The sequence below is a fragment of the Somniosus microcephalus genome, chromosome 9 (assembly GCF_052327205.1).
Source record: "Somniosus microcephalus isolate GS21.2 chromosome 9, FLI_Smic_1.0, whole genome shotgun sequence".
NCBI lineage: Eukaryota > Metazoa > Chordata > Chondrichthyes > Squaliformes > Somniosidae > Somniosus > Somniosus microcephalus.
In genome coordinates, this window is record NC_140995.1 from 232156338 (window position 1) to 232181979 (window position 25642).

Below are 25642 nucleotides of genomic sequence, written 5' to 3' on the forward strand. Positions count from 1 at the left end.
CAAGGGCGGAGTCAGGTGATGTTACGGAGGTGGAAGTAGATGGTCTTGGTGATGTGGGATTGGAAGCTCACCTCAGGGTCAAATAGGAAACCAAGGTTGCGAACAGTCTGGTTCAACCTCAGACAGTGGCCAGGCAGGGCAATGTAGTCCCTCAACAGGTCCGGTTTGATTGGCCAGATACCTCAGTTTTCTGAAATGTTAACGTCACTGAGGGAGGAGACACCATGATTATTCCAAATGGCTGGGCTATCATCATAATAATATGTGTTTTTCTGAAGGGAAGGGTCAGTTCTATTTTTAACCAAAGGTCTAGCTAAGTCAGTTATTGAATTAAACTTCAGACAGATTGTCTGCAGGCAGAGTACAGTCTGAACATCTCTATTGCTTAAAGCACTTCAGGTATTTGGCCTATTGTGAAAATTATATATGTGCTTTTTGAGGCACTGCGGGTTGTGTTGTGAATAAAGCAGGCACTGGGCATTGCTGACAATCTGCGTGGTATGCTGCCTTGTCCAGCCATTGCGTCTCTGTTCCCGCTTTTGATGGGCTGGTTCTGTCTCTAGGGCAGCAAAGGATGGGGATAAATGCAGAAGATGCTGGTGTCAGCTTCACTTCACTGGTTGACCGCACATAGAAACATAGAAGATAGGAGCAGGAGTAGGCCATTCGGCCTCTCAAGCCTGCTCCGCCATTCAATGCGATCATGGCTGATCATCCAAATTCAGTACCCTGTCCCTGCTTTCTCCCCATACCCCTTGATCCCTTTAGCCTTAAGAAATATATCCAACTCCTTCTTGAATATATTTAATGAATTGGCCTCTACTGCCTTCTGTGGTAGAGAATTCCACAGGTTCACCACTCTCTGGGTGAAGAAATTCCTCCTCATTTCTGTCCTAAATGGCTTACTCCTTATCCTTAGACCGTGAGCCCTGGTTCTGGACTCCCCCGCCCTCGGGAACATCCTTCCTGCGTCTAGTCTGTCCAGTCCTGTCAGAATTTTATAAGTTTCAATGAGATCCCCTCTCATTCTTCTAAACTCCAGCGAGTATAAGCCCAATCGACCCAATCTCTCCTCATATGTCATTCCTGCCATCCCAGGTATCAGCCTGGTGAATCTTCGCTGAACTCCTTCCATGGCAAGAACATCCTTCCTCAGATAAGGTGACCAAAACTGCACACAATACTCAAGATGTGGTCTCACCAAGGCCCTGTACAACTGCAGCAAGACATCCTTGTTCCTGTACTCAAACCCTCTCGCTACTAAGGCCAACATACCATTTGCCTTCTTAACCGCCTGCTGTACCTGTATGTTTACCTTCAGCGACTGGTGCACAAGGACACCCAGGTCTCGTTGCACTTCCCCTTCCCCCAATCTATTGCCATTCAGATAATAATCTACCTTCCTGTTTTTGCTACCAAAGTGGATAATCTCACATTTATCCACGTTATATTGCATCTGCCATGCTTCTGCCCAATCACCCAACCTGTCCAAATCATCCTGGAGTTTCTCGGCATCCTCCTCACTGCACACACGCCCACCCAGCTTTGTGTCATCTGCAAACTTGGAGATATTACATCTAGTTCCCTTGTCTAGATCATTAATATATATTGTGAATAGCTGGGGTCCAAGGACCGATCTGCGGTACCCCACTAGTCACTGCCTGCCACTCGGAAAAAGACCCGTTTATTCCAACTCTGCTTTCTGTCTGCCAACCAGTTCTCTATCCAAGTCAATACCTTGCCCCCAATCCCATGTGCCTTAACTTTACACGCTAATCTCTTATGCGGGACCTTATCGAAAGCCTTCTGAAAGTCCAAATACACCACATCCACTGGTTCTCCCTTATCTATTTTACCAGTTACATCCTCAAAAACTTCCAGTAGACTAGTCAAGCACGATTTACCTTTTGTAAAGCCATGTTGACTTTGTCCAATCCTATCACTGTTTTCCAAGTGCTCTGCTATTACATCTTTTATAATGGACTCTAGCATTTTCCCCACTACCGATGTCAGGCTTACCGGTCTGTAATTCCCCGTTTTCTCTCTACCACCTTTTTTGAACGTCTGAGTCATGGCGCCACAAAAGGTCCATAACTGTGGATGTGTGATCCAAATACCAAAGAAAGAAAGACTTGCATTTCTGTAGCGTCTTTCACGACCTCAGGACGTCCCAAAGCGCTTTACAGCCAATGAAGAACTTTTTGAAGTGAAGTTACTGTTGTAATGTAGGAAGCACGGCAGCCAATTTGCGCACAGCAAGCTCCCACAAAAAGCAATGAGATAACGACCAGTTAATGGGGGAGAAATTCCCTACTTTAGCATCACCCGTTAGCGCGGTGTTAAGTGAAGGAAGCGGTGGTGGCCGCTCTTCCACCAGCTAGTGGCGTGTCCCCACGGCATCCACCATTTTGGAAGTCCCGGTAGCGCTGGTGATCCGAAGTTAGCCCCCTGAAAAAAAAATGGTAGGGTGGTGGTGTCAGTCGGTGTGCAACACCTGCACCATCTTCTCCAAGGGGATGAGGTGAGAGTAGGAATGGGAGATGTGCCTCGTGATTGGTGCAGATTGTGGTTGGGTGAGTGATTGTGGCGGGGTGGGGGGATCGGGTGGTCGTGCTTTGAGCAGTGTGTGAGGCTAGTGGTACAGTTAGTAGGAGACGGCTTTTGAAGATGCATTCACTGAACCTGACCAATGGCCTGAGGTCAAGAAGCTTCTTTGGGCACTGGAGCCAGGTGGTGAGGCGGGGGTGGGGGAGGGGGGGGGCGACACTGCTGGCAGTGACGGCCTCGGTAATGTGGTCCCACGTCGTTCTTTCTGAAGGGCCTCCTGGTTCCTGTGGGTAGAGGACCTGCCTTGCAGTGTTGACCCCCCTGCACAAAGCTTGAGTGTTGTGTGCAAGACCCTGGGTGCCCCTTCCCTAGCTTGCTGAGCCATTTGTGTTAGTGCTGAAGCAGTTCTACCATTTTTTAGGTGCGGAAGCCAATTCAGCTTTAAGAGCTGAAGACTGCCATTTGGGACTTATTTTTAATGCTTTTGTTTTTCTGAAAGGCAGTAAGGGCTGAAAAATGCATTTTTTTCACTTCATTTTAATTTTTATTAGTTGTGAACTGTTGTATCCGTGTGTTAATAGAGACACTGAAGGCAGGAGTTGGTTTCACAGGTGTTTACTGAACAAAGTCTGGAGGTCAACTAACTGATACAACACAATAAGGTTCCTCGGCACACTGACAGCTGTTCTCTTCTTTGCGAGAATGCTGGCAACAGTGGTTCGCCATGTGCTGGCCATCCCTTCACTGTTAAATCGTAGACTCGTGAGAGAGTCGGGTCATTTCTCATTTCCTTTTCAATGGCAGAATTTGTTACTGGTAGACATTCCACTATGGTAGAGTGGAACATCTCCACTGGGTCTACTGTAGGTGCCTCTTCTACCATTGGCAACGGTAGGCGCGATAAACCGTCAGCATTCCCATGCTGTTTTGATCCTTTGTATTCTATGTCATATTGGTGTGCCCCTAGAAAAAGGGACCACCTCTGTAGCCTTTGCGCTGTCATAATGGGAACACCCTTTTTAGGGTTGAATATGGAGACGAGGGGTTGATGGTCAGTCAACAAGGTAAATTTTTGTCCGTGTAGGTAATGGTTGAACTTCTTCACTCCCCATACCAGGCTGAGTGCTTCCCTGTCGATCTGGGCATAGTTACGCTCAGCTGAGTTCAATGAGCGTGACGCAAAAGCTATCGGCCGCTCAGAGCCATCAGGGAATCTATGCGATAATACCGCTCCTACGCCGTAAGGGGATGCATCGCACGCCAGTCTGATTGGCAGTGATGGGTTGTAATGAGCCAAAACTTCCTTGGATGTGATTAAGTCTTTGCATTTATGGAAGGCACGTTTACAGTCTTCGCTCCATTTCCAAATTACTCCTGTTTGTAGCAGTTCATTAAGAGGGTGCAGAAGAGTTGATAAGTTCGGTAAAAATTTATGATAGTAATTTATCAATCCCAGGAACGACCTTAATTGTGAGACATTTTCAGGTGCTGGGGCTTTTATGACCGCTTCAATTTTTTCAGGTGATTTATGCAACCCTTCCTTGTTAATTATGTGGCCACAATATGATATTTGTTTCTGGAAAAATTCGCACTTGGGGCGATTTGCTCGTAGGCCCCGTTCTCTCAGCCTAGTGAGCACCTGCTCCAAATTGGCACGGTGCTCGTTGTCGTTTTCTCCTGTTACAAGGATGTCGTCTAGGTAGCATTGAGTCCCCGGAATCCCTTGGAGGACTTGCTCCATAGCTCTTTGCCAGATAGCTGGAGCTGATGCTACTCCGAAAACCAGTCGATTGTACTGGTACAGGCCTTTGTGTGTATTTATCGTGAGATACTTTTTAGAGGCCTCTTCAACCTCCATCTGTAGATATGCCTGTGCTAAGTCAATTTTGGTGAAACGTTTCCCTCCGGATAGTGAGGCGAAAATATCTTCTATCCTCGGAAGAGGATACTGTACCGTGTGAAGGACCGGATTTACAGTCACCTTGAAGTCTCCACAGATGCGAATTTTTCTCTGTTCTTCAGATTTATCATTATTCAACGTTTTCTTCATGACCGGGACGATGGGTGTTGCCCACTCGCTCCAATCTATCTTGGATAATACGCCTGCCTTCTCCAAATTCTCCAGCTCTGCCTCGACTGCTGGACGAATTGCGTATGGCACCGGCCTTGCCTTAAAAAACTTGGGAATTGCCGCATCTTCCACTTTTATTGAGGCGGTGATGCCTTTCAAGGTTCCTAGTTTCTCTTGAAACACTTCCTTGGCGTTGGCCAAGATGTCTTTTAATCGTTCAGGTATGACGTCATCATCATTTTTTTTCTTACTGGTCACCGTCAGTGCCTGAATGGAGTGCCAGTCTAAACGTATCTTCCTGATCCATTCACATCCCAACAGCGGTGGACCGCCATCTTGTAGAATGTATAAATACAACTTCTGTATTTCCTTGCCGTTGTATACAACAGCACCTTTATTTTTCCTTTGGGGTATACTTTCTGCCCCGTATATGTTTTCAAGATAATGGATGTGTCTTTTAAAGGTATATGCGGAAATAGCCGCTCGTAATCCCGTCGATTTATGACGGTCAGAACTGATCCTGTATCTAGCTCCATTTGAACTGGGGACCCCGCTATCGTGAGGGTAACCCAAATGGTCTGGTAATCTTCTTTGGTAATTACATTATGTAATTTGAAACAGCTTAGTCTCTTGTTTCCGGAGTCGCTATCGCCCTTCTGGTCTTCGGAGCTACTGTCCGTCATCATTTGTACTTTTCTGTACTTTTCCTTATTGACTTTTTTCCTGTCCGTGGATTTTTTTTGTCCAGATCGGCATACACGTGCAATGTGTCCAATCTTTCCGCATTGCCTGCATGCTTTGTCCTTGAACCAGCAGTCCTTCTGGTCATGGGTTGTTCTGCCGCAGCGATAACATCTTTCAAATCCCCGTGTCATTTCATGAGTGCCGTATTCCTGTGGCTTTTGCTGTATCTCTGCAGCTCCTCTTGCGGCTGCTTCGTATGATACAGCCATACTGAAAGCCTTGTCCAGTGTCAAATCTTTCTCAGAAAGCAGCCTTTTCTGTGTTCCTTCACTTAGGAGACCGCAGACGAATTTGTCTCGAAGAGAATCTGCCAGTCCTGCCCCGAATTGGCAGTGCTTTGATAGCTTTCTTAATTCAGTGAGGTAATCAGCGTTACTTTCATTCTTCACAGAATCACAGAAACCCCACAGTGCAGATAGAGGCCATTTCGGCCCATCGAGCCTGCACCGACACATATCCCACCCGATCCCCGTAACCTCAACACATATCCCACCCTATCCCTGTAACCCCACCTATTTAATCCCCCTAACACTAAGGGTCAATTTATCATAGCCAATCAACCTAACCTGCACATCTTTGGACTGTGGGAGGAAACCGGAGCACCCGGAGAAAACCCACGCAAACACGGGGAGAATGTGCAAACTCCACACAGACAGTCGCCCAAGGCCGGATTCGAACCCGGGTGCTGATTCCTCTTGAAGAATTTGATTCTTGTGCTGATTCCTCTTGAAGAATTTGAATCGTGCCGCTATCAGCAGTGGGGTTGGGTTTAAGTGCTCCTGTAGGGTATCAACAATCTCCTTAAAATTCTTGTCCTTTGGTTTGGCTGGAGTGATTAAGTTTCGTAACAGCCCGTATGTCTTTGCGCCCATTAGATTTAGAAGTACTGACGCCTTTTTATCATTTTCTATTCCATTTGCTGTGCAATATACCTCCACTCTTTCCACATATGTGGTCCAATCCGCTATATCGTTATCGAAAGCATCAATATTGCCAGCCTTAGGCATCCTGGAAAAAAAATGGCAATTCCCGCGCTTTCCTTTCTTCCCTGCAGAAAAAAAAATGGCGCTTCCTGCGCTTTCCCGCCGCTGCTGCTGCTGACAACGCTGTTTTCCGCGTTTTTTTTTAATTTACAGGTGGAGACTCGTTCCCGCTGGACTCTCTGGGACTTTCCCCCCTCTGCTTGGTCCAAACGCCGACCTGCTTTGCAGCGCCGGCCGTCTTCCGAGTGCTCCCCCCCTCTGTTTCTGTTTGCCTCCGCCTTTGCTGCTCGGCCTCGCTGCAGAGCCAGCCGATGGAGCCCCAGCCCGCCGCCCAGGAAGGATTATTGCAGTACCTGCCACCAGCTCGGCTAGCTGGTGAAACCACAGTTTTTTTTTTCTTGCTTTTCTTCGACTTTGGATGTCTGAGGAATTGATGTCCTTGAGGTGCTGCCGAATTGCAGGTAAGTCCGTTTCCAATTCGTCGCCACTGTTGTATCCGTGTGTTAATAGAGACACTGAAGGCAGGAGTTGGTTTCACAGGTGTTTACTGAACAAAGTCTGGAGGTCAACTAACTGATACAATACAATATACAGGCTTATATAGCCCGAGTGGCCATTACCGGCATTACAGTACACAGGGGGCTCTTAAAGGCACATACACTACATGAACGCATTGCACCTTTAATTCATAGGCCTTTTAATTGCCCACAGTTCATTGCGAACTCCATAACCTTGCTCCCAGAGGCTGTAAGAAGTTGCAATGCCGACTGTGGACGGGAACTTTGGGTCGGAGGCCTCCACTATCGCCACCAGGAGGGTGTTACACTGTAAGTTAGCGCTGCGCTACAGTTCTCCAGCCATCAGCGTGAATTTTTGCTGGGTAGCGCTTTCAGCAGCCGTAAACTCGAGGCTGCGGTGACATCAGCAGGTTTCTGTCGCTGTCCAATTTCTAGGCAAATATTTTCAGTGATGTTGGTTGTGGGATAGATATTGGCCAGGACACCAGGGAGAACTTCCCTGCTCTTCTTTGAATAGTGGCCATGAGATATTTTACATCCACCGAGAGGGCAAACTGGGCCTCGGTTTAATGTCTCATCCAAAAACGCCACCTCCGATAGTGCAGCACTCCCTCAGCACTGCACTGGGGTGTCAGCCTAGAATTTTTTGCTCAAGTCTCTGGAGTGGGACTTGAACCCTCAACCTTCTGACTCTAAAGGTGAGAGTGCTACCACACTGAGCCACGACTGACACCTAAGAGGTGAATGCACTGACTCACCGGCCCAAAAACACCCAGCAGAATTTCCCTCCCAAGTTGGGGATGACAGCATCCACAGAAATAATGGCCCAGAAATTCGGGTCTCCACGGGTGAGAACGCACGGGGTACTCACCCATAAGCCCAATGGAAGTGCCGGTTTCCTGCATGCACTGCGCATGCGCGGGAAACTGGCACTTCCGATCCCCTGAAAACAGGGGTTCAGAGGTCGAACGCGTGCGTGGGAGAGGCTGCGCGTGCGCATCAAACTTTGGTGTTATTTGCAGGTTTTCCCGGGAAGGTAATTCTGCAGAATTTAGAAATGTAAAAAGCAGGCGTAAGGCCTGTTTTTCACAAGGTAAGTGGTGAATTAATTAAAATTAAAACATTTTTTCCACAGGTTTATTATTTTTAAATACTTTAAAGCAAGGTAAGTTTATTTTTAGCCCTGTTAGAAAATAAAATTATTTTTTTCAAAAATTTAAATTATTGTTTAAAATAGTTATTTCATGTAATTTATAGTTTATTTAAAAAATGTGATTTAAAAAAAAAATTATTTCAAGATTTAGTGATGTTTGGGGGCTGTAGTATTTATAAGTCTTGACAGCTCTTCCTGTCAATCTTATGAATGGAACATTCCCTGCTCCGATTGGCTCCCCATGGCCCACGTGACCCCAGGGGACGCATTGAACTAACTGCGCCCCTGGGATACGCAAGCACTGTGCGCCGGCAGCTGGACAAGGCCCCGGATCGGAATACCACGTGGGCCCACAGCTCAACGGCCGGCGCGCAAGCTAAGTGCAGATCGGGGGCTTGCATCCGCGGGAAGCCCCCGACCCGTATTTCTGGGCCAATATGCCCACTGTAACAAATGGTCTTTAACTGCTCCGATACTCAGTTTCCCTCCGTTGATGCCTATTGCTGAGAACAGCCCCTACAGGACAATCCTGATGTACTCTGCAGTTTTGACCCTACATTTGCCACAACGTTCCTGCAGCCGTCGATCTGCATAACCGCTCCCTCGTGCCCAGTTCTGCGTGGCCTGTTTCTTTTACTGCGCGGTCCCTTTAAATTTCTGTGCATGCGCGGTATTTACAATGTAAACACTGGTGAGTGGCCTGCGCGGGAACTTTCAGTTTACTGTGCGGCCGCACGAGTGCGCACCTTAGCGGGAACATTGCTCATGCCCTCCTTTGATGAGCTTCTTTTGTGGTTAAAGAGGAAGGTGAACCCAGGGAGGCTAGGCTTATCAGGTGCCATAGGGGGGTTAGGAACCAACCTGTACCCACACCACCATATTTATAGACCAAAGGTACTCAAAGGTCTTTGCGTATATTCAAGGCTGAGATAGAAACATAGAAACATAGAAGATAGTGTTGTGTATGTACCTTTAAGAGAATAACTAGTCTCAGACTGCAGTACCGGCAGTGACCACCCCTGTATAAAAGGCGCTAGAGAGCCTCTGTTTAGTTTCGTTATGGACTTCCACCAGTAAAGATCAGTTTGTTTTCTCTCCTGCTAGTCCGTGTCTCAATCATTCACGGACTTAACACTGGCGACGAGTAAGAAACGAACTTACCTGCAACTCGGCAGCAGCTCCGACGACGTTGTTGAAGGTCAGAGCCAGAAAAAAAAAAAATAAGAGTCCATTGAAACTCGAGCAACGGGCGTCGACCGTCAATCATCGGGTTCAAAACTTGCAGGAGAGATTGTCCAGAGCCAGGCTGGGTTCCTCGGTCCATGGTTTCCCAGCTAATCGGGCTGGTGGCAGGTAGTGCTCTGATCCTTCCTGGGCTGCAACGGGGCCGGGCAGCGAGTCGGGAAGCAAGGAGAGAGAGAGAGGGTGGAGCACACAGGGCGTGGCCGGTGTTTCGAAGCTGGGCAGCGTTCGGACCTCAGAAGAGGGAGGGAAGTGTCCCAGAGGGTCCGCTCCACGACGGGAAGATAATAAAAGAAAACGAATTAATATTTAACGTGCAGGAAACCGTGGAAAGCAGCGCTAACAACAGCGGGGAAGAAGACAAAGCGCGGGAGGTGCCATTTTGTTAAATCGGGGAAGAAGGCAAAGCGCGGGAGGTGCCATTTTAGATTTGCAAGATGCCGAAGACTGGCTGTATCACTGCTTTTGATAATACATTAGAGGACTGGACCACGTATGTGGAAAGAGTCGAGGTATATTTCGAGGCAAATGAAATAGCGGAGGGGAAAAAGGCATCAATATTGCTAAACTTAATGGGCGCTAGAACGTACGGCCTATTGCGGGATCTGATTACTCCAGCCAAACCGAAGGCGAAGAGTTTTAATGAAATTGTTGCTGTTCTACAGGAGCACTTAAACCCTGCACCGCTGTTGATAGCAGAAAGATTTAAATTCCACAGGAGAACTCAGCACATAGATGAGAGCAATGCTGAGTATCTTACGGAACTACGCAAGCTATCAAAGCACTGCCAGTTCGGAGCAGGACTGGCAGATACCCTACGGGACAAATTTGTCTGTGGACTCCTGAGTGAAGGAACACAGAAGAAGTTACTCGCAGAAAAAGAGCTGATGCTAGATAAGGCTTTCAGCGTGGCAGTATCGTATGAAGCAGCAGCCAGGGGAGCTGCAGAAATTCAACAAAAACCACAGGAATACGGCACCCACGAAATGACACGGGGATTTGCAAAATGTTATCGCTGCGGCAGAACTAACCATGACCAGAAGGACTGCTGGTCCAAAGACAAAATATGCAGACAATGCGGGAAGATTGAACACATTGCATGAGTTTGTAGGTCTGGGAAGAAGACCAGCGACAACAAAAAGGCTACTAAGGAACCGTACAAGAAAGTACAAAAGATGACGGACAGTAGTTCCGAAGACCAGATGAGCGATAGTGAATCCGAGAACAGGAGATTAAGCTGTCTCAAACTTCACAATGTAATCGCAAAAGAGGATCACCGAACCATTTGGGTCACCCTCATGATAGCAGGGTCCCAAGTTAAAATGGAATTGGATACAGGATCAGCGCTAACCGTCATGAATCGACGAGACTATGAGCGGCTATTTTCACACATACCCTTGAGAGAGACATCCATCGTCTTGACGACGTATACGGGGCAAAAAGTATACTCCAGAGGAAAAATAAGGGTGCCTGTCGAATACAATGGCAAGAAAATACGGAAATTGTATCTCTACATACTGCCAAATGGTGGACCACCGTTATTGGGAAGGGAATGGATCAGGAAGATAAACTTAGATTGGCATTCCATTCATGCAATGACGGTGGACGGTAAGAAAGATGAAGACGTCACTCCTGGACGATTGTCAACAATCTTAGCTAACGCCAAAGAGGTATTTCAACAAGAACTGGGCACGCTTAAAGGCGTAACCGCCTCGTTAAAAATAGAAGAGAATGCAGTTCCCAAGTTTTTCAAAGCGAGACCGGTACCATATGCAATTCGTCCAGCCGTTGAGGCAGAGCTGGAGAATCTGGAGAAGGCGGGCGTGTTGTCTAAGGTCGACTGGAGCGAGTGGGCGACACCCATCGTTCCTGTCATGAAGAAAACGTTAAGCAATAAGTCCGGAGAGCCAAGGAAGATTCACATCTGTGGGGATTTCAAGGTGACGGTGAACCTTGTCCTTCACACAGTACAATATCCTCTTCCAAGGATAGAAAACATCTTCGCCTCACTGTCTGGAGGGAAGCGTTTTACAAAAATTGACCTAGCACAAGCATATTTGCAGATGGAGGTTGAAGAGTCCTCTAGGAAGTATCTCACGATAAACACTCACAAAGGTCTTTACCAGTATCATCGATTGGTATTCGGAGTAGCATCGGCTCCGGCGATATGGCAAAGAGCGATGGAACAAGTCCTGCAAGGGATTCCGGGGACTCAGTGTTACTTGGACGACATCCTTGTAACAGGTGAAGATGACAGTGAACACCTTAACAACCTAGAACAGGTGCTCACTAGACTACGGGAACATGGGCTGCGAGCCAACCGCCCCAAGTGCGAATTTTTTAAGAAACAGATATCGTATTGTGGCCACGTGATTGATGAAGAGGGGTTACATAAGTCCCCTGACAAAATTGAAGCGGTTGTTAAGGCCCCAGCGCCTAAAAATGTGTCGCAACTGAGGTCATTCCTCGGGTTGGTGAATTACTATCATAAGTTTTTGCCGAATTTGTCGACAATTCTGCACCCACTGAACGCCCTGCTATGAATGGGGGTAGCATGGAAATGGAGCGATGATTGTAAACGTGCTTTTCAGAAGAGTAAGGACTTAATCACTTCGAAGGAAGTATTGGCTCACTACAACCCAGCACTGCCAATCAGGCTGGCGTGTGATGCGTCTCCCTACGGCATTGGGGCGGTACTGTCACATAAATTCCTTGATGGTTTGGAGAGGCCGATAGCTTTTGCGTCACGCTTGTTAACTTCTGCCGAGCGTAACTACGCCCAGATTGACAGAGAGGCCCTCAGCCTAGTGTGGGGGGTGAAGAAGTTCAATCACTATCTGCACGGTCAAAAATTTACTCTACTAACCGATCATCAACCTCTTGTCTCCATTTTCAACCCTCAGAAGGGCGTACCGATAATGACAGCACAACGGCTGCAGAGATGGTCCCTTTTCCTAGGGGCACACCAATATGACATCGAGTACAAAGGAACTAAACAGCATGGAAATGCTGATGGATTGTCACGTCTACTGTTGCCGATGGTGGAAGAAGAAGACCTTGCAGTGGATCCAATGGAGTTATTCCACTTGACCATAGTCAAATGTCTCCCTGTGACGAATGCAAACATAGAAAAGGAAACACGGAATGACCCGACACTATCACGGGTCTATGATTTAACGGTGAAGGGATGGCCAGCACATGGCGAACCACTGCTGCCAGCATTTTCGCCAAGAAGAGAACAGCTGTCAGTGTGCAGAGGAACCTTGATGTGTGGATCCAGAGTAGTAATTCCACCTAAGTTGACGGATAGAGTGCTCAATGAGCTTCATGAGGGTCATCTGGGTGGGGTAAAAATGAAGAGCTTAGCCAGAGCGTTTGTGTGGTGGCCGGGAATCGATAGAGAAATCGAAGAGATGACCAAGAGCTGTGCAGGATGCCAGAAGGTCCAAAACGCCCCACCACAAGCTCCTCTGCATCCATGGGAGTGGCCCTCATCTCCATGGCAAAGGGTGCACATTGATTTTGCTGGTCCCTTCATGGACTCGATGTTTTTAATTGCGGTGGATGCACATTCAAAGTGGCCAGAGGTAATAAAAATGCCCTCAACCACCACGGAAAAAACTATCACAGTTTTACGAACCATATTCGCCAGGAATGGGCTGCCTGAACAGATTTGCTCTGACAATGGACCACAGTTTGTGTCTGAAGAGTTCCGGAGGTTCTTAAAGAACAATGGTGTTAAGCATTACACAGCTGCACCATATCATCCAGCCACTAATGGATTGGCCGAGAGGTTTGTCCAAACATTCAAGAAGGCTATCAAGGCAATGTGTAATGAAGATATACCCCTACAACACAAGGTGGACAACTTCTTGTTTGCCTACCGGAATGCGACACATGCGGTTACCAACCAAACTCCAGCCATGATGTTCTTCAATCGAAGGCTACGATGCCGCTTGGATTTGGTTAAGCCAAACGTCCGAAGAGATGTGGAGAACAGGCAGTTTCAGAATATGAATGAAAGGCCGACCAGGAGTTTTAAGATAATTCAACCAGTTTTGGCCCGGGACTACCGCACTGAGAAATGGCAGCCAGGAACGATTTGTACACGACAAGGAGCTCTCATGTATACCGTGGACGTTGGGGAGAGCATTGTAAGACGCCATGCTGACCAGATTCTAGAGTCACTGGAAAACGTCAACTCCACGCCACGATCTGATACACCTGGTAATGAAATCGACGTTCCAATTGCAGCTACCGCAGAACCGGTAATATTGGAAGCAGATGAACCAAACTACGACATTGATTCCGACTCAACCTTGCCAGAAGAACCTGATACCCCAAAGAGGCGTTATCCAGACAGAATCAGGAAGCCTCCTCAAAGACTGAACTTATAATTGCTTAAACTTAACCAATGTATCTAGCAACAGTAATTGTGATTGTAATTCGTTATCATTAGTTGTTAAATGAATGTTATGTACTGTTTATCTAAAAGGGGAGGAATTGTTGTGTATGTACCTTTAAGAGAATAACTGGTCTCAGACTGCAGTACCGGCAGTGACCACCCCTGTATAAAAGGCGCTAGAGAGCCTCTGTTGTTTAGTTTCGTTATGGACTTCCACCAGTAAAGATCAGTTTGTTTTCTCTCCTGCTAGTCCGTGTCTCAATCATTCATGGACTTAACAGATAGGGGCAGGAGTAGGCCATTTGGCCCCTCGAGCCTGCTCCACCATTCAATGCAACCAAGGCTGATCATCCAAATTCAGTACCTGGTCCCTGCTTTCTCCCCATATCCCTTGATCCCTTTAGCCTTAAGAAATATATCCAACTCCTTCTTTAATATATTTAATGAATTGGCCTCTACTGCCTTCTGTGGTAGAGAATTCCACAGGTTCACCACTCTCTGGGTGAAGAAATTCCTCCTCATTTCTGTCCTAAATGGCTTACCCCTTATCCTTAGACTGTGACCCCTAATTCTGGACTCCCCCGCCATCGGGAACATCCTTCCTGCATCTAGTCTGTCCAGTCCTGTCAGAATTTTATAAGTTTCAATGAGATCCCCTCTCATTCTTCTAAACTCCAGCGAGTACAAGCCCAATTGACCCAATCTCTCCTCATACGTCATTCCTGCCATCCCAGGTATCAGCCTGGTGAATCTTCGCTGAACTCCTTCCATGGCAAGGACATCCTTCCTCAGATAAGGCAACCAAAACTGCACACAATACTCAAGATGTGGTCTCACCAAGGCCCTGTACAACTGCAGCAAGACATCCTTGTTCCTGTACTCGAACCCTCTCGCTATGAAGGCCAACATACCATTTGCCTTCTTAACCACCTGCTGCACCTGCATGCTTACTTTCAGTGACTGGTGCACAAGGACACCCAGGTCTTGTTGCACTTCCCCTTCTCCCAATCTATTGCCATTCAGATAATAATCTGCCTTCCTGTTTTTGACACCAAAGTGGATAACCTCGCATTTATCCACATTATATTGCATCTGCCATGCTTCTGCCCAATCACCCAACCTGTCCAGATCATCCTGGAGTTTCTCGGCATCCTCCTCACAGCACACACGCCCACCCAGCTTTGTCTGTCAATCATAGATAGATTTTTGGACTCTAGGGGAATCGAGGGATATGGAGATCGGGCGGGAAAGTGGAGTTGAGGTCGATGATCAGCCATGATCTTATTGAATGGCGGAACAGGCTCGAGGGGCCGAATGGCCTACTCCTGCTCTTACTTTTTATGTTCTCATGTTCTTATATCTCAACCTCACCAATGAGCATTTCATAAGAGGGCTCCCCCGTGAGGCTCTACCGGACTTGTGCGATGTGGGTGCCCTGGACCTGGTGCCCACCTAAACCAGAGGTACCGCATTGGCAGTGTCAGTGAAATAACCGCACTCAACTTCAATGCAAAGGCATTCTTTCTGGCTACATAGGCATACATAAAGTAACAGTCAATCAGCTGCCCACCTATGCATAAAACAAGTGACTGATGCAATGTTTGCTCCAGCTACCCAATTCCTAACCTTCCTTATGTACATTGCACATCACCATGTGAGGGCTGCCAACTGTTATAGATTGGCTGGATGTCCCCAGGTGCAGACCACTATACCCATGCCACCATACATGGCCCTTTCCAGAATGCTATGAACTTTTCCAGTGGGAAAGGTTTTCACCCTATGAATGTAGAGCTGGTATAAGATCATAATACTATCCTATGATGCATGTTAATGCTCATTCTGAGTCAGAAGGTTCTGGTTTCAAGCCCCACTCCTGAAACTTGACCACATAATCTAGGGTGACACTGCAGTGCAGTACTGATGGAGTGCTGCAATGTCGGAGGTGGCGTCTTTCAGATGAGACGTTAAAACTGAGGCCCCCATCTACCTTCTCAGATGGATGTAAAAGATCCCGGCATTACTTCGAAGAAGAGCAGGGGAGATCTCCCCGGTGTCCTGCCCAATATTGAGCCCTCAACCAACACCAAAAATCGATGATCCGGTCATTCTCTCATTGTCGTAGCCTTTGACATGTCAGCTGTGATTGCTCCCATTGACACCTTGGAGACCAGGTCATCGCAGTTTGTGGGACTTTGCTGCGTTTCCTACATTACAACAGTAACCATACTTCGGAAACTACTTTATTGACTGTAAAGTGTTTTGGGATGTCCTGAGGACGTGTAAGGCTCTATATAAATACCAGTTATTACTTTCTTTCTTACGTAGGATTACATAGGATATTCGGCCCAACCAGTCCATGCCGGCGTTTATGCTCCACTCGAGCTTCCTCCCGTCTTTCCTCACCCAGCTCTATCAGCATAACCGTCTCTTCCTGCATTTACTATTCACTTCAACCACTCCCTGTGGCAGCGAGTTCCACATTCTCGCCACTCTCTGAGTAAAGAAGTTTCTTCTGAATGATTTCTTGGTGACTATCTTATATTGATGGCCTCTAGTTATGCTCTTCCCCACAAGTGGAAACACTCTCGCTGTATCTATTCTATCAAAACCTTTCATAACTTTAAAGACCTCTATTAGGTCACCCCTCAGCCTTCTCTTTTCAAGAGAAAAGAGACCCAGTCTGTTCATCCTTTCCATATAGAAACACAGAAACATAGAAGATAGGAGCAGGAGTAGGCCATTTGGCCCCTCGAGCCTGCACCGCCATTCAATGCGATCATGGCTGATCATCCAAATTCAGAACCCGGTCCCTGCTTTCTCCCCATATCCCTTGATCCCTTTAGCCTTAAGAAATATATCCAACTCCTTCTTGAATATATTTAATGTATTGGCCTCTACTGCCTTCTGTGGTAGAGAATTCCACAGGTTCACCACTCTCCAGGTGAAGAAATACCTCCTCATTTCTGTCCTAAATGGCCTACCCCTTATCCTTAGACTGTGACCCCTGGTTCTGGACTCCCCCCCGACCATCGGGAACATCCTTCCTGCATCTAGTCTGTCTAGTCCTGTTGGAATTTTATAAGTTTCAATGAGATCCCCTCTCATTCTTCTAAACTCCAGCGAGTACAAGCCCAATCGACCCAATCTCTCCTCATACGTCATTCCTGCCATCCCAGGTATCAGCCTGGTGAATCTTCGCTGCACTCCTTCCATGGCAAGAACATCCTTCCTCAGATAAGGCGACCAAAACTGCACACAATACTCAAGATGTGGTCTCACCAAGGCCCTGTACAACTGCAGCAAGACATCCTTGTTCCTGTACTCAAACCCTCTCGCTACGAAGGCCAACATGCCATTTGCCTTCTTAACCGCCTGCTGCACCTGCATGCTTACCTTCAGCGACTGGTGCACAAGGACACCCAGGTCTCGTTGCACTTCCCCTTCTCCCAACCTATTGCCATTCAGATAATAATCTGCCTTCCTGTTTTTGCCACCAAAGTGGATAACCTCGCATTTGTCCACGTTATATTGCATCTGCCATGCTTCTGCCCAATCACCCAACCTGTCCAAATCATCCTGGAGTTTCTCGACATCCCCCTCGCAGCACACACGCCCACCCAGCTTTGTGTCGTCTGCAAATTTGGAGATATTACATCTAGTTCCCTTGTCTAGATCATTAATATATATTGTGAATAGCTGGGGCCCAAGGACCGATCCCTGCGGTACCCCACTAGTCACTGCTTGCCACTCGGTAAAAGACCCATTTATTCCAACTCTTTGCTTTCTGTCTGCCAACCAGTTCTCTATCCAAGTCAATACCTTGCCCCCAATCCCATGTGCCTTAACTTTACACGCTAATCTCTTATGCGGGACCTTATCAAATGCCTTCTGAAAGTCCAAATACACCACATCCACTGGTTCTCCCTTATCTATTTTACCAGTTACATCCTCAAACAATTCCAGTAGATTAGTCAAGCACGATTTACCTTTTGTAAATCCATGTTGACTTTGTCTGATCCTGTCACTGTTTTCCAAGTGCTCTGCTATTACATCTTTTATAATGGACTCTAGCATTTTCCCCACTACCGATGTCAGGCTTACCGGTCTGTAATTCCCCGTTTTCTCTCTACCACCTTTTTTGAATAGTGGGGTAACATTAGCTACCCTCCAATCCATGGGTACTGTTCTAGATTCCATCGAATGCTGGAAGATGATCAGCAAAGCATCAACTATTTCTAGGGCCACTTCCTTAAGTACCCTAGGATGTAGATTATCAGGCCCTGGGGATTTAGCGGCCTTCAATCCCATCAATTTCCTTAACACCATTTCCCTACAAATACTGATTTCTTTCAGTTCCTCCCTTTCATCAGACCCTATGTTCCCCGACATCTCTGGGAGGTTATTTGTGTCCTCCTTTGTGAAGACAGAACCAATATATGTATTTAATTGGTCTGCCATTTCTTTGTTCCCCATTATAAAATCCCCTGATTCTGACTGCAAGGGACCTACGCTTGACTTCACCAATCCTTTTCTCTTCACATATCTATAAAAGCTTTTACAGTCAGTTTTTATGTTCCCTGAAAGCTTACTCTCATATTCTATTTTCCCTTTCTTAATTAATCCCTTTGTCCTACTTTGTTGAATCCTAAACTGCTCCCAATCCTCAGGTTTACTGCTTTTTCTGGCCAATTTATATGTCCGCTCCTTGGATCTTATGCTATCTCTAATTTCCCTTGTTAGCCACAGTTGAGTCACCTTTTTTGTTTTATTTTTAAGCCAAACTGGGATGAACAAATTCTGTAGTTCATCCATGCGGTCTTTGAATGTTTACCATTGCCTATCCACCGTCAACCCTTTGAGTGACATTCCCCAATCAGTCCTACCTAACTCCCGCCTCAGACCATCGTAGTTTCCTTTATTTAAATTTAGGATTCCCCCCCCCCAGAATTCTGCAACTCGTCACAGAAGAGTGTACAGAAATTGAGTTTGTGTGTTTGATACAGAAATACTATTTGAGACAATTCTAAAAATATATAGGCCTAGAAATTCAGTTGGCGCCGCGCCAGGGCTTTAGCGCCGGAAAATTAGCGCCGGCGCTAAGTCCCCCTGCGTGCGCCAAAAATTCAGTAGCGCCGCGCCCAAACGGCTGCCGGCGCTACTGAAGGGTGTTTGCGCCTGAAAATGGGCGCTACCTGCCGCATTGCGGTGCTATTCCGGCGCTGCGGCGCCCGATGCGGTGCGGCAGGCTCGGAAAGTGCAGGCCTCCTCCTTCAGTTAAGGAGGAGCTGCCTGCACCCGCCCGCTGGCCGGTAAAATCTTCACAAAAATGAGCCCGGCACCTCGGGGAAGTGCCGGGCTCGCAGCCCAGAAGCATCTGTTCCGCGGGGGGTGGGTGGAGGAGTCCGGGGAGGGAGGTGCGGGCAGGCGGCCGGCGGGAAAGCGGCCGGCCGCCGCGCGACCTTAATGCGCCGGCGCAAACTCCTGTAAGACTCAGTTGCCAGAGTCTTAGTTGCGGCTGCCACGGGCGAGGCGGCCGCAACTCAATTTCGGCGCTGGGGCCCGTCACCACGGCAACCGGGACGCTGCGCACACCGATGATGTCATCGGTGCCGGCGCAGCGCAACCGGTCTACCGCCGATGGTAGGGCCCCAGGGAATTTCTGAACCGGCTGTAAGTCCAGCGCAATGACCTCTAGCGCCGCAAAATGGGTGCAAAGCCCACTCAATTTCTAGGCCATAGATTTATTTAAGAGCCGATATACAGTTAACAGCTGGTGAGTCAATTGTGACTTTAACAGTTCAAAATACAAATAGCTTACATTTCTTATTCTCAGAGATCCTTATACCCTCACATTTCTGATACCATCCTTGTAAATCTTTTTTGCACCCTCTCCAGTGCCTCTATATCCTTTTTATAATATGGCAACCAGAATTGTACACAGTACTCCAAGTGTGGCCTAACCAAGGTTCGATACAAGTTCAGCATAACTTCTCTAAGAGTGGCTCTGAAGGGATAATTACTAGTCCTAGCCCTTTTCGGGCTACCCCAGATCAGACGTATTCCCCAGATGTTCACCTTCAACTAAAGTTAGAGATAGCCAAATTCTATAAGACGCTTATTTGGGTCTAAAGGTTCAGACTATCTCTCCCTAAAGGAAAGGAACAACTTGAAGATGTTACCGTCCTCCGGATAACACTTTTAATATGTTTAACTAGACTGTAACCTTCCGGATATTATGAGGGTCCGGAAACCCCTCCCCCCCCAGAATTCTACAACTCCTTACAAAAGAGTGTACAGAAATTGAGTTTGTGAGTTTGATACAGAAATACTATTTGAGACAATTCTAAAAATATATAGATTTATTTAAGAGCCGACATACAGTTAACAGCTGGTGAGTCAATTGCGACCTTAACAGTTCAAAATACAAATAGCTTACATTTCTTATTCTCAGAGATCCTTATTCTCAAATCTTAACTTTGTTACATTTATACATTTCTTATTATTTCTAATCCAGAATACCCACCAAAATCAAATAAGAGTACTTCTTGATCCCCAAGACTCAAAGAGTTAAAAACTTACAGAGCCTGCCTCTGAAGTTGAGAATCGCTTGCCCCTTACAGCGACTTCTGACTTTCTATTTGAAAAGCTCTATTTTTATGCCTTTTTTTAGTGGTTTATTCTTTGAAGTTTTCTGCTGATGTAAGCTAATTATCTCTCGTCATCTTCTGTTGAATTCTTTTCTATTCTTACTCTCACTTTAGTTGTTAACTTTCGGAATCCTGTCTGTTGTGTAGGTGTTTCAAAACTTATCATAAAAAATGGTTATTACAGATTTATCTCTTTGATGCCATTCTTACGAAGGTCTTCAATTCAATTCTTAATATTGGCTTAACTGGTTATAATCAGATGTCGTGTCTCCTAACTATTTCATTTTCAATACAAAAACCATGTGATTGCTTCGTGTATCTATTGAAGTCGTATCTACAAAGTCTTCTGTTTTGTACCTTTTACAATATGTAAATCAAAACCACTTCAACCAGGATGTTCCATGCATTTCTTAGCTACTTCAATTGGTTGTATATATAATCGTGTTTCCTGTTTCATTTGATGTTACTTGTACAAAGGCACATGGTTTTTTAATGTAATTGCAAAATACTGCGGATGCTGGAAATCTGAAATAACAACAGAAAATGCTGGAAATACTCAGCAGGCCAGGCAGCATCCGTGGAGAGAGAAACAGAGTTAACGTTTCAGGTCTGGGACCCTTCATCAGAACTGGAAAAAGCTGGAGATGTAACAGATATTAAGCAGGTGCAGAGACAGCGGGGCGGGGGGGGTGGTTAGGAGGGGAGGAAGAAATAGAAAGAACATCCTGTACTTTTGTAAGAGGCAGGAAAGATAAAATGTTGCAAATGGGAATGGCAAAAATCATACTGCATGAAAAATGGGGGCAGGGATAATTATCTGAAATTATTGAACTCAATGTTGAGTCCGGCAGGCTGCAAAGTGCCCAATCGAAAGATGAGGTGCTGTTCCTCGAGCTTACATTGAGCTTCATTGGAACAATGCAATAGCCCGAGGACAGAGAGATCAGAGTGGGAGTGAAGCGGTGAATTAAAGTGACAGGCGACCGGAAGCTCAGGGCCACCCGTACGGACTGAATGGAGGTGTTCCGCAAAGCGGTCGCCCAATCTGCGTTTGGTCTCCCCAATGTAGAGGAGACCGCATCGTGAGCAGCGAATACAGTATATTAAACTGCAAGAAGTACAAGTAAATCGCTGTTTCACCTGGAAGGGGTGTTTGGGGCCCTGGACAGTGGGAAGGGAGGAGGTAAAAGGGCATGTGTTGCATCTCCTGCATTTGCACGGGAAGGTGCCAGGTGAAGGAGCAGGGCTGTTGGGGGTGATTGAGGAGTGGACCAGGGTGTCGCGGAGGGAGCGGTCCCTTCGGAATGCTGAAAGGGGAGGTATGGGGAAGATGTGTTTGGTGGTGGGATCACGTTGGAGGTGGCGGAAATGGCGGAGGATGATCCGTTGAATGTGGAGGCTGGTGGGGTGAAAGGTGAGGACAAGGGGAACCCTATCGTGGTTCTGGGAGGGAGGGGCAGGGGTGAGAGCAGAAGTGCGGGAAATAGAACGGACACGTTCTGTGTTTCTGTTCAAAGTGTTAGTTTTTAACACTTTACTTGGGCATTGCTATTGTGTTGGTTCCAAACTGCAGACTCCTTGGAAGCAAGCCTTTGCTTCTTCAATAGGGCCTTTGTTTCAGTATTAACAATCAATTCCCATTTCAAAAGCTTGTGTGGTGTTTACAACTTTTGTGTTAACACTTCATCTTATCTCAGAAGCCTGTATTGACAGCTTGTGTCGTTGAGGCTTTTTAGATTTTTAAACTCAGTATGTCATGTTTTAATAATATCAGAAATCTGTTCATAGGATGGTGTATCATTTTGAAATATGGCTTTTCCTTTACAGCTCAAAGAGTGGTGTGGTAGGAAAGCGTTTCAGTTCATGGGGCACTGGCACCAGTACTGGGGAAAGAGGGAGCTGTTCCGTTGGGATGGGCGCCACTTAAACTGTGCTGGGACCAGTGACCTGGTGATCTGAATAACTAGGGCAGTAGACAGGGCTTTAAACTAATGAAAGGGGGATGGGAGTAAATTTAAAAGCAGCGAGAGAAATGCCAATGCTCTAGAGCAGAATAGAGTTTTGGGTAAAAATAAGCAGAGTGGGTCAGGAAGGGACAGAGAGAGTAACAAACTTAATAAAGCATCAGTGACTAAGGTGACATCAGGGAAAATGGAAATAAGTCAAAGCTAAAGGCACTATATCTGAATGTGCAAAGCATTCGCAACAAAATAGATGAATTAATAACGCAGATAGAAATTAATAGGTTTGATCTAATAGCCATTACAGAGATGTGGTTGCAATGTTGCCAAGGTTGTGAACTAAATATTTCAGGATACTTACCTTTTAGAAGAGATAGGGACAATGGAAAAGGAGGAAGGGTAGCGCTGATAATAAAGGATGGGATAAAGACAGCAGAGAGAAAGGATTTTAGCTCCAAAAATCAAGAAGTAGAATCAGTTTGGGTGGAGCTAAGAACCAGCAAGGGGCAGAAAACATTGGTGGGAGTTGTTTATAGGCCCCCAAACAGCAGTTGTAATGTAGGGCAGAGTATAAATCAGGAAATTAGAGGCGCATGTAACAAGGGTAATACAGTAATCATGGGGGACTTTAATCTACATGTAGACTGGGTAAACCAAATTTGCAGTAATAGTGTGGAGGACAAATTCATGGAATGTATGCAAGATAGTTTTCTAGATCAGTATGTTGAGGAACCAACTAGGGAACAGACTATTTTAGATCTACTACTGTGCAACGAGAAAGGGTTAATGAATAATCTTTTAGTAAAGGGGCCTTTAGGGAAGAGTGACGATAATATGATAGAATTTTATATTGAGTTTGAAAGTGATTTATTTAAATCCAAAACTAGGGTCTTAAATCTAAACAAAACAAATTACGTAGTTATGAGGGGCGAGTTGGCTAAGGTAGATTGGGAAACTACTTTAAAAGGTATGATGGTAGAAAAGCAATGGCTAGCATTTAAAGAATTAATACATAATTTACAACAAATATACATTTCTTTAGGCACAAAAACCCCACAGGAAAAGTGGTCCAACCGTGGCTAACAAGCGAAGTTAAAGATAGTATTAGATCAAAGGAAGAGGCTTATAATGTTGCCAAAAAGAGTAGTAAGCCTGAGAATTGGGAGGATTTTGAATTCAGCAAAGGAGGACCAAGAAATTGATAAAGAAGGGGAAAATAGAATATGAGAGTAAACTAGTGAGAGACATAAAAACAGACTGTAAAAGCATCTATAGGTATGTAAAAGGGAAAAGATTAGCGAAAGTAAATGTGGGTCCCTTACAGGCTGAGACAGGAGAAATTATAATGGGGAATAAGGAAATGGCAGAGAAATTAAACAAATACTTTCTGTCTGCCTTCATGGAAGAAGACACAAAAAAACTTCCTAGAAATAGTGGAGAACCAAGGGTCTAGCGAGAATGAGGAACTGAAAGAAATTAGTATTAGTAAAAAAATAGTACTGGAGAAATTAATGGGACTGAAAGCCAATAGATCCCCTGGGCCTGATGGCCTACATTCTAGGTTCTTGAAAGAGGTGGCTAAGAACATAAGAACATAAGACGTAGGAGCAGGAGTAGGTCATTTGGCCCCTCGAGCCTGCTCCGCCATTCAATAAGATCATGGCTGATCTGATCTTGGCCTCAACTCCACTTCCCTGCCTGCTCCCCATAACCCTTGACTCCCTTACCTTTCAAAAATCTGTCTATCTCCACCTTAAATATATTCAATGACCCAGCCTCCACAGCTCTTTGGGAAGAGAATTCCAAAGCTTCACGACCCTCTGAGAGAAGAAATTCCTCCTCATTTCCAATTTAATAGGGTGCCCCCTTATTCTGAAATTATGCCCCCTAGTTCTAGATTCCCCCACAAGGGGAAACATCCTCTCTGCATCTACCCTGTCAAGCCCCTTCAGAATCTTATATGTTTCAATAAGATCCCTTATCATTCTTCTAAACTCCAATGAGTATAGGCCCAACCTGCTCAATCTTTCTTCATAAAATAACCCCTTCATTTCCGGAATCAACCTCGTGAACCTTCTCTGAACTGCCTCCAATGCAAGTATATCCCTCCTTAAATAAGGAGACCAAAACTGTGCGCAGTACTCCAGGCGTGGTCTCACCAACACCCTGTACAATTGTAACAGGACTTCCCTACTTTTATACTCCATTCCCTTTGCAATAAAGACCAACATTCCATTTGCCTTCCTAATTACTTGCTGTACCTGCATGCTAACTTTTTGTGATTCATGTATAAGGACTCCCAGATCCCTCTGTACCTCAGCATTTTGTAATAAATAATAATTTGCTTTTTTATTTTTCCTACCAAAGAGGGTAACCTCGCATTTTCCCACATTAAACTCCATCTGCCAGATTTTTGCCCACTCACTTAGCCTATCTATATCCCTTTGGAGATTCTTTGCGTCCTCCACACAATTTGTTTTCCCACCTATTTTTGTATCATCAGCAAATTTGGCTACATTATACTCAGCCCCTTCATCCAAGTCATTAATATAGATTGAAAATAGTTGAGGCCCCAGCACTGATCCCTGCGGCACCCCACTAGTTACAGTTTGCCAACCTGAAAATGACCCATTTATCCTGACTCTCTGTTTTCTGTTAGTTAGCCAATCCTCTACCAATGCTAATATATTACCCTCAACCCCTTGAGCTCTTATCTTGTGTAGTAACCTTTTATGTGGCACCTTATCGAATGGGCTATAGAGATAGTGGATGCATTGGTTGTCATTTTCCAAAATTCCATAGATTCTATAACGGTTCCCACAGATTGGAAGATTGCAAATGTAACCCCACTATTTAAGAAAGGAGGAAGAGAGAAAACGGGGAACTATAGACCAGTTAGCCTGACATCAGTAGTAGGGAAAATGCTAGAATCTATTATTAAGGAAGTGGTAACAGGGCACTTAGAAAATAATAATAGGATTGGGCAGAGTCAACACAGATTTATGAAAGGGAAATCGTGTTTGACGAATCTGTTAGAGTTTTTTGAGGTTGTAACTAGCAGAATGGAAAAGGTGGAACCAGTGGATGTGGTGTATTTGGATTTTCAGAAGGCATTCGATAAGGTGCCACACAAGAGGTTATTAAACAAAATTAGGGCTCATGGGATTGGGGATTGGTTAATGGGCAGAAAACAGAGAGTAGGAATAAACGGGTCATTTTTGGGTTGGCAGGCTGTAACTAGTGGGGTACCGCAAGAATCAGTGCTTGGGACTCAGCTATTCACAATCTACATCAATGATTTGGATGAGGGGACCAAATGTAATATATCCAAGTGTGCTGATGATACAAAGCTGGGTGGGAATGTGAGTTGT

The 25642-nt window shown here is 45.8% G+C and overlaps 1 protein-coding gene across 1 annotated transcript in view; it reads left to right on the forward strand.

Moving 5' to 3' along the window:
• The window catches only part of LOC147113121 (polypeptide N-acetylgalactosaminyltransferase 14-like), a 327805-nt gene that overhangs the window by 13701 nt on the left and 288462 nt on the right, over window positions 1-25642 (forward strand).